This window comes from Etheostoma spectabile, chromosome 5, assembly GCF_008692095.1.
Source record: "Etheostoma spectabile isolate EspeVRDwgs_2016 chromosome 5, UIUC_Espe_1.0, whole genome shotgun sequence".
Taxonomy (NCBI): domain Eukaryota; kingdom Metazoa; phylum Chordata; class Actinopteri; order Perciformes; family Percidae; genus Etheostoma; species Etheostoma spectabile.
The window spans coordinates 24,099,364-24,108,301 of NC_045737.1; the positions used below are offsets into that span (position 1 = coordinate 24,099,364).

The 8,938-nt window shown below is 39.2% G+C and overlaps 1 protein-coding gene and 1 long non-coding RNA gene across 2 annotated transcripts in view; one reads left to right on the plus strand and one right to left on the minus strand.

The window, feature by feature from the left end:
• The window catches only part of LOC116690007 (uncharacterized), a 14,485-nt gene extending 9,631 nt beyond the window's left edge, over positions 1 to 4,854 (minus strand). The window contains exons 1-2 of the long non-coding RNA XR_004332130.1: positions 4,844 to 4,854; positions 2,099 to 2,105 (exon numbers count right to left, since the gene is read on the minus strand). This is a non-coding gene — a long non-coding RNA (uncharacterized LOC116690007). The remainder of the gene's footprint in view (positions 1 to 2,098; positions 2,106 to 4,843) is intronic.
• A 3,441-nt stretch (positions 4,855 to 8,295) lies between these two features.
• angptl2b (angiopoietin-like 2b) overlaps positions 8,296 to 8,938 on the plus strand; it is a 10,681-nt gene continuing 10,038 nt past the window's right edge. The window contains exon 1 of the mRNA XM_032516640.1: positions 8,296 to 8,813. The gene's annotated coding sequence lies outside the window, so the exon portion shown is untranslated. The remainder of the gene's footprint in view (positions 8,814 to 8,938) is intronic.

Here is an 8,938-nt window from a genome sequence, read left to right on the forward strand (position 1 = left end):
TTACAGTTTCCTGGCACTGACTAATGAAAAAAACGTGTAAAATAAAAATAAAAAACACGGTATAAACTCTGCCACTGTGTGTTTATTTCAATATAGGTACACCTACATGTAGGCCTAAGAGATTGCAAGATAAGCCTATATATTACTATTAGGACTAATAGCCTACATATGTCAAGGATATATATATTAATCAAATTTCAGCTGGAGTCCAATTTACTGCAACAACACTGCTGACCGCATCAGTGATTTCTTTCCATTCTGCATTCTTCATACAGCCTTCAATTCCAGGTTTTAGGCTGCCAAATAGGACACACGTTAGTGCAAATCAAACCTGAGATATGTAGATTATCAGTTGGGTTGGGTTTAAGAGCAGTTTCTAAAATAGCGCATTGGTCCCAAATTTGGACAAACTGAGGATTTGTCAAGAGACATGGTTTAGAGTTCAGTTTCTTTGATTCCTGATAGCAAAGTTTGGACATACGGCTCTTACGCTTAGACTATGTGGTGGGTACACGTGTCAAAGCACACGTATTCGGTGTACCCTCACAAAAGTAGTCAAATAGGAAAATGTAATCACTGCCAAAAGCAAGTACAAAACGTTCTAACGAGTAGTTAACACTTGTCCAAGTGTTAGTGGTTTTCTTATATAGGAAATGATCAAACAGAGCGTCTCTGACAGGTCCAACAGTATATAAGCAATAAAGATACACTACAGTATTGGGACACCCCCATAAACACTCTTCCACATTTACAGGCTATCCATTATTTATTCCACTTAATGCTTCTCTAATGCTACTACTGGTTAGTGTCAGGCAGTATAGTAACACTGTTTAAAGTTGTGCTGAGCTGAAGGTTTGGGGTGTCACTGCTGCCCTCTCTAATTCCATAAACAGCAAGGGAATGAGCTATGGTCTACCTTAAGCCAGGGTGCCGTTCCAATCATTCCCAAGGCTTTCCTTTCCCCGGGACATCAGTCATTAAAGCTAGTAGACCTGAACCTAAATACACAGCTACAGAATACTTTGTGTTCTCCACAGTTCAGAGGCTTAAACAGGGAAACAAACAAACTAGGATTCCTATGTTTACATGGCTTTACTCCATGTCTCACCTGGTTGGGAGGCAAGCTTGTTCAAAGATGATACTGTTGCCAAACAAATGTCCAACACAATTGACAGAGCCAAGAAGATGTCCTTTGAAGAGTTATCACTGCTGCTATAAAACAAACCTGTCACATAAAGATGTGGAATGGCCATATTAAAGTAAAAGGTATCCAAGATTCATGATTTGCTCACAGTGTGACCTGATGATGCTAACTTTCATTGTTATAAATGCACTACATGTCTGTCACAATGGCAAAATAGAATGTGTATAAAACCGTAGACTCTTAGTAGATATTACATACAAATTATTTTGAATGTGTAATATACTGTATTTTTTAAACTCAGATAGTTTGTTAGGGAAACTTTGTATTTGCAAAAGCAATGGTCATTGGGCTAAGAAAGGTCAAATATAAATAAACTTAACTGAGAGCCATGTTTTTTTTAAAAGTAAACTCTACTACTGACAGCCTCCCCTGATAACAGAACTATATACTATATTTACCATGAAAACTTCAGGACTCTCCTACAGTATATTTCAACTCTGTTTCCATAAGTCAGACACTTAAACGGCTCCCTTGAAACTCACTCACATGTACTACCCTTTACTGACAAATTGCCATTGCCTTTCACCAGCACATAAGGTCACACATCATTATATTTTCAAGTTGCTCTTTTATGGCACAGGGCTTTATTTGCTGTTTTGTCTTGTTTCCATGGATCCCAAATCACAACACCTGTTTTAAAAAAGCCTTTACCTACTGAGTGTGTTCCTTTGGATTCTTTCCAAATGATGTAAAGACGGCCCATCGGTAAAAAATATCAGGAAACCATGCGCTTAAGCTTTAGCCCTCATAAAAATAGGTATTGTAATCTTGATCTTTAAATTACATGCTACAAGGCATGTTGTCAAACTTGAGTTGAGTTGACTTGTTGAGTGTTTGATGGTAATATATTTGTGCTTTACAACGTAATCAACGTAAAACAACAGTAAAATAAACTTTATGTCTCTGTCTACTGTGCAATAGTCTCGCTTTGCCAGAAACTCCTCCAAAACACGCTGAAGGAGTATTTGGCTACTCCACATAGCATTTGGGGATGGGTGAAAAACGTGCTCTGGTTTAATGGCATTTCTTTAAACCAATCCGAATCGCCATGGGCGGTGCTAAGCTCCGCACAGAGCCGCTGCAAAATAGTTGTGCGAGAGAAAACTCTGATTGAACAGATAGTCTAGCTAGCCGTCTCAATTTACCATGCAGGGATCTCAGAAGCAGTTAACAATAGTCCTCATAAATCCACAGAATTTAAACTTCCTGCAGCACCCAAGCAATCCCGGAAGTGGAACGGAAAGGAATAGACTATGCAATGACAAATTAAAGTACAAAACATTTGGTCTCAAGTAGTGATTGACCAATATGGATTTTTTGGCACCTATATATTTTTTTCCATCAGCCTTAGCCGATTTGTGGAGCTGATACTGCTTTTTCTCCCTCAATTTACATCATAAAAATGTAAACCCTGCCACACTGGATTTGTTTTTGGAATATGCTCTGCCATTTCTTTAAAAATAATAAAAACACATTTAAATAATTTAAGAAAACAATATACCTGAAAAGTAGCTATTGAAATGAAGTGCTTGATTTGAAATTGAAGACTGCCATGGTGTTAGTGGTGGAGGGGCAGTGCACGGTCTGAACGTGAACTGCAGCTTCTCTAGCAACACTGAGCTGCCTGTGGACGCTTTCAGTAAATAAAATCGGTCTATCACTAGTCTCAACGGTCTCAACTACTGCCAGAAAGTTATGTTAGTCATGTTTTAACCTTGGTTCTCTGAGTGAAGAGACTCTCTCTTCACCATTCATGTGGAAAAGGTAACAGTGTAACAGTTATTTATACAGGACAGAAGCCAGTCATTTCAGTTTGTGGCAAAACCGTTCAGTGCTGGTTTTTCATTTTGTGACTTTCAATGTTCAAATCTTGTCTTGATCGCAAGAACCCAATACTGTGTCTTGTCTTGTGAGCTGGGTGTCTCGACCCACCCAGAATTGTTAGCCATGTATTGTTAAATCCCTGCATGAGTGAGGGCCACACAGGCTGCCTATGCTTTCAACATCAGACTAATGAAGTCTGAATGAAATCCGGTTCCTCCGAAATCTCACACGTTCCATATTTACTGGTCTCATTTGGTATTTTCTGCAACAGTTGGGTGAGCTTGACAAAATCCTGAGCCAGTCCCATTCTTTCCACTCAGATCATAAAACTCGAAATTTCCTTCCCAACAGAACGATCCTTGTAGGTCCAGCTGAGCACAGTGAGTCCTACACAGCAAGACCATGGAATAATTAAGCATACTCTTTCCATGCCACATTACAGAGGAAAATATTATCATTTCTATTTTGATAAATGCATTACGTCACCATCCGATTCATAGCCACAGAGAATAAAAATGGCAAAAAAGGCCTAACTTGAATAAAAAAAAAGAATTTAATAAAGTTAATTCACAATTGTAATAGGCTTGTCAACCAAAAATGCCCAGCAAACTGCGAGCAACCATAGACCGGGGGTGAAAGGGTTGATACAGGTCACCAGAGAACCATCCATCATGGCTGGCAGACAGGGACACATGCTGGCCTTGTACATGCCCATGTTTAAACAAAGCTCACCATGGTGGCCTCACACAGCAAGCCACTCATAGTGGGTAAACATACCGAACAAAACACAACCTCATTACATGTGCTCTCGTGAAAATATATGGGCCCCAAAAAGCTATTGATTTATTGTGATGTTTCCTGTGCAATATTAAAATATCACTTCAGAAAATCCATTTTTAATAATTTTCTTCTACGACTGCCGACACCAACATTCCCAGTTAGAGAAAGGGTAAAAAGTAAAGGAAGACAGTGTTTGCCTGCGACCCAAGTCAAACAGTCATGTTTTTTTTATTAGTCAGAGTAAGCACTCCTCGCATTCACATACAGTACATACATACAGTCTATGGTTCACACTGCTCTCCAGACTACGATAACTCCACCACATTAAGTCGTCCTGTCCGCTTGGGGAAAATGTCAGCGAGGGGGTACAGGCCATTCTTATTATACATCTATGGTACAGACAGCTGCAGAACTGGAGCCAGGGTGAGTCTAAGTGAGACGGAGGCAGCTGCCCGGTAGCTGTGAGACCACGTTATCTTCTCTCTTCTGCTTAGAAGTGGTGAATTTACAGTTCACAGCAACTGAATATAATATGGTCTCTGGCTTTTGTTTGATATCTAGTGTTGGCATCGTGTAAGCTATTCGTTTTTGAGTTTCCTCTTAGCGAAATGCTCTAAGTTGGGCTTTTATTGTGAAGGGTAGAAACGGAAGAAGTGTCCTTAAGCTAGCCCTATGTGCTGCTGTGGTCACTATGGAAGTTAATATAAGTGTGTGGGCCGTCTTGGTTGACGCAGGTTTAGATTATGCACATGGGGGATGGATAACCGGATGGACGGAGTACAGATGGAGTAAGTGAGTTACTCACTTACAGTGATTACCGTCTTTATTAACGAGATAAGATGTAAGTAATCATATTTTGTCCCTACCCTTTAACCTTAGCTTAAAGTTTTAAAGAGGTAGTGGCATTATACTTTTAGTAGATTGCCCATAATTACTGTACTTGTGCTACTTTATTGACCCTTGATTTTGGTTTCTACCCTTGAAAAAGGAAATGAATCATATTGCAGATTTGAGGGTTTAAAGAAATGGCCTTACTAAATATTTTGCATAAAAATATGAATAGTTTTTATTCAACAGATGTTTGTATTTGTTTTATGAATATTTCATACATCCATGCATGGATTAGTTGCCTCGAAAGCGTTGTTGCCAAAACATCAGCTCATGTCAATAGCCTGTGTGATGTGTAGCTGTCATTCTGAAGTGCTCCTACTTTCTTTGCAAGCTATTACATTTGTTTTCTACCCAATAGTATTAAAACTTAAGTAGGGCAATGAAGTACTTTCTCAACCACGGCTGTCATAATGAACAACATGAACATCTGGAGAGATCTGGAGAGAAGTTGCAGGGTACACTGCCTTTTTCATATTTTTTTAATATTTGAAACACTTGAATTCAAATGATAAAAGCTGTACTGATCTAAAGATGCTGTTTTCTACTCAAACACGCTGCAGGCTCAATGCTCTTTCTTCACTTCCTCATATCTGTGTGAGCTTATTCTGTTTAAACTCCCATGCAAATCACTGTAGGAAGATTAAACAATTCCCTGGATTGGCATCTTTTGTCTCCATGTTACTATAATAATAATAATAATAACTATTATTATTATTATTATTATTATTATTATTATATATATTTAGTTGAATATACATTTTTATTGACCCTGACATTTACTTGACAATTTATACCAATGATAAGCTATTATCCTGGCTTCAACTCTACATTTTTATTTAACTGGTCACAAATTGTACTCAGAAGCTTTCCTCCTGCACAGCCACGATGACCTGGTAAGCAACCAGAGAACTCCCTCAACATGCTTATTCATTCACCAACATGGAAGCCCATCTGTGAAACATTTCCAACGTGAAGCCACTTTCCATGATCCTCTCCCATGTGGTTCTTGCAGCTTTAAAATGCATTGATTGGTTACTATTTCAATACGGGACTAACATTTTCCACCTGAATTTTTATGATCCGCTGTTCCTCCACCTGCTGAGGATTAGAGATGGAAAGAGAACTAATCACTGCACCAACACCGTAGTGTTGGATGAGATCCAATGAGTCACACGAAGCACTCAACATTGAAAAGCAGCTCGGCTTCCCAACCGCTGAGTAAAAGTGCCATTCATTAGTAAACCGCAAAGTCAGCTGCAGTTGTCATTTAGGAGAGGAAAGAGAATAAGATGGGTATAAACAATTTTAATAATCCCAGTATAACATGTGATGCATGAGAGCTAAAGATGAGTCACATTTTCTTTGAAATTTTTTTTTTTGAAGGGATTAACTTGTCATACATGTGACTCGTCCTTCCGTCAGGCTTAATCTTGGATGTTATGAAATAATTTTGTCCACTTCTTTCTTGTCCAATATCTTTTGCCAGGAACGTTGTCTCATAAAGCCAGTTGCACATTCTCTCTGTTTCATCGGGGGAAACATTGATATTCATTTAAGGAAGAAACTGAATCGACTGTGAAATAAATCAACGGCCGCCTGACTTTAAATACTGAGCCAAACAGGATCTGAATAAGGAAATTATACATGAATGTGAAACTATTCCATAATTCTTAATGTAACACACACAAAGACAATGCTCATTTCATTGATGAGGTTATTCAATACAGAAAATGAAATCTTTAAACAGTAAGCTGTTGCTTTAACTTAAGCTTGTTTACAATATTTTCTTCCACTTGCTACTGAATTATGCCCCGAGGAAATTACGACCTCAGAAAGGTTAAATGTTACCTATAGCAAATAACTTTTCCAGTCTTACTACATTTGGTAATTGGGCTTGGGAACATTTCCCCATAGTTGAAGTATGACTGTTTTATGACATTCCTTGATAGAAAACACATGAATCCAAACTGTACAAGAGCCTGATTTCAGAGATGCATTGAGGCCAATATTTAAATCTATCGGCTTAAAGGGCATGGTAAATGGAAATTTAAAAACAATACAATGGAAAACACTGATTGTACAGTATACAATCAGCCGGACACATGGTGGAAACAAGTTTGAATAATGCCTTCATACTATAAATGAAAGGCTTCAGTTATTGACTAGTGCACCATGCTCTAAACTTTATTTATTTATTGAAATTGTCCTTTAAAAAAAAGTACTACTCATGTAATTCTGTGTATTTAACACCTACATTTAAGTAATGTATCTGAAGTGCCATGCAACTTTTTCCTCATTCATTGGTATTTTTTACCCTTCCCATTTCCATTTTATACGGATCCCAACACTTTCAGTATTTAAAGTTGACAATTAAAAGTTACTCACCATCTGTAAAATATTAAATGGCTATTCTCCAAAGAGGAAAATCACCCATTGTATGCATTGTAAAACAAACTTCACAGCCAAACTCAGAATTTGTATGTAACCCAAAGCTACAATAAACACTAAAGTAGCTGAAGGCTGAGAAAAACTTAACTGATGAACATAGTTGCCCATCTGGTGTTAATACAAGTTGGGTTCAGACAATTTCATTTCAATAGCTGACAAAGCAGTTAATACCAGATTAAGAAATACGTTCAGAAGCTGCTGGAAAGGTCTAAAGCACTATGTAATTACACTCTTAGGAAAACCCTACTCTGAACTTTCTATGTGCACTAAATAGAAAACTATTAAATACTATTAATCTTAGTTGAAATAGGAAACCAATGACAACATTATTGGCTGGGCAAAAACTTGCAAATGTTATTGAAAACAGGAAGACAACACAAAAACAACAGAAGACAGCCAAGGCAACAGTATCCAAAGCCAAGTCTTTGCTTGAGAAATTTAGAGGGCATTGGCAGGACTGTCCATACTCTGACATGACAACGTGTTTCATATCCTTTTGTCTACCGACATACATGGACAAGTAAGCACAGCTCTGCTTTTGAAGTCACTACGTAGTTGTCTGCCAGCAATATGCAGTTCAAGTGTGCTGCCTTGTACGCAGATCTAGCCCCCCCAGGCTACAAACCAGGGATAGCAGTTGCTCACCCAGACCTGGTCTAGGTAAACACCTGGATCTGCTTCCTATCTGTCAGCCTCTTCCCATCTCTCACGGGACAAGCTATCATTCACGGCCAATTAGGATCTGATCAGTGTAACAACGCGGCTGTCCACCCACCACCAAAAGAACCATGCAGTCCTAGCCAGAAATAGTGGTGGTGTTGAACCAGCCGGCCAGGGGGCAGGGGGTTTGGGAAATTTGAGTAGTGTGTGTGTTTTTGTGTGTATGTGTGTGTGTGTGTGTGTGTGTGTGTATGTGTGTGTGTGTGGCTTGTGTTGTGCATGCTTGTGGATCTCTTTTGTGCCATGGGGAGGAGGGGTGGTGAAAGAAAGCTGTTGCTTTCAACAAGAATGTGTTCATTTTTAAAGGGAGAGGGGGAGGCTCTGAGCTCAATTCGTCTGCCTACTGAAACACTGAAAGAGGATTTTTTATCATTTAAAAGCACCAAGGAGGGGGGAGAGAGAGCGAGAGAGAGAGAGATAGAGAGAGGGAGAGAGAGAGGGGGGTGTAGTTGAGAGAGACAGCCTCTTAGAGCTGTGAGGCAGAAGTGATGGATTCAGCCCACAGGAAAGTGACAGTCTTCTCCTAACGGGCCACAGGCAGTACACAACTTGCCCTGGACTCTCACCATTTATCAGGAAACTACCTCCACCATCCAACTAAAGTTACCAGTTGTTTCTTGAAAAGTGCTGTAACTTTTTCAAGTGGATTCTTTTGGAACAATCTACTCAACATTTGCTCAAGAGTTTCTCGCAAGATAAGCTTCTGTTGGGCTAATGACGGTGTTTTAATAATAGGCTTTAAAACAGCACTACACTCCACGGCTGGAATGGACTGAGGTGACAAAGAGTGAGTGACTATAAAGGCATAGCACAGAAAGGGGGAGAGGAGAACGCAGGGGAGCAGCTTTCACACTCGGGATGACTTTCTACCAGGAGAAACTTCAATCAGCTCTGCTAGGAGGGCAAGGCAACTGAGGGAGCCTCATCAATACTATACAGTTATCTCGTAAGCATTGCGTAACCTTTCACGTGTTTGTATACTTGTTGGTTTATTTTTTTAACAGGGACAGTGCACATTTACTTTATTTTATGTCAAACATTACTTTAATTCACTGCATTGATATATTGTCA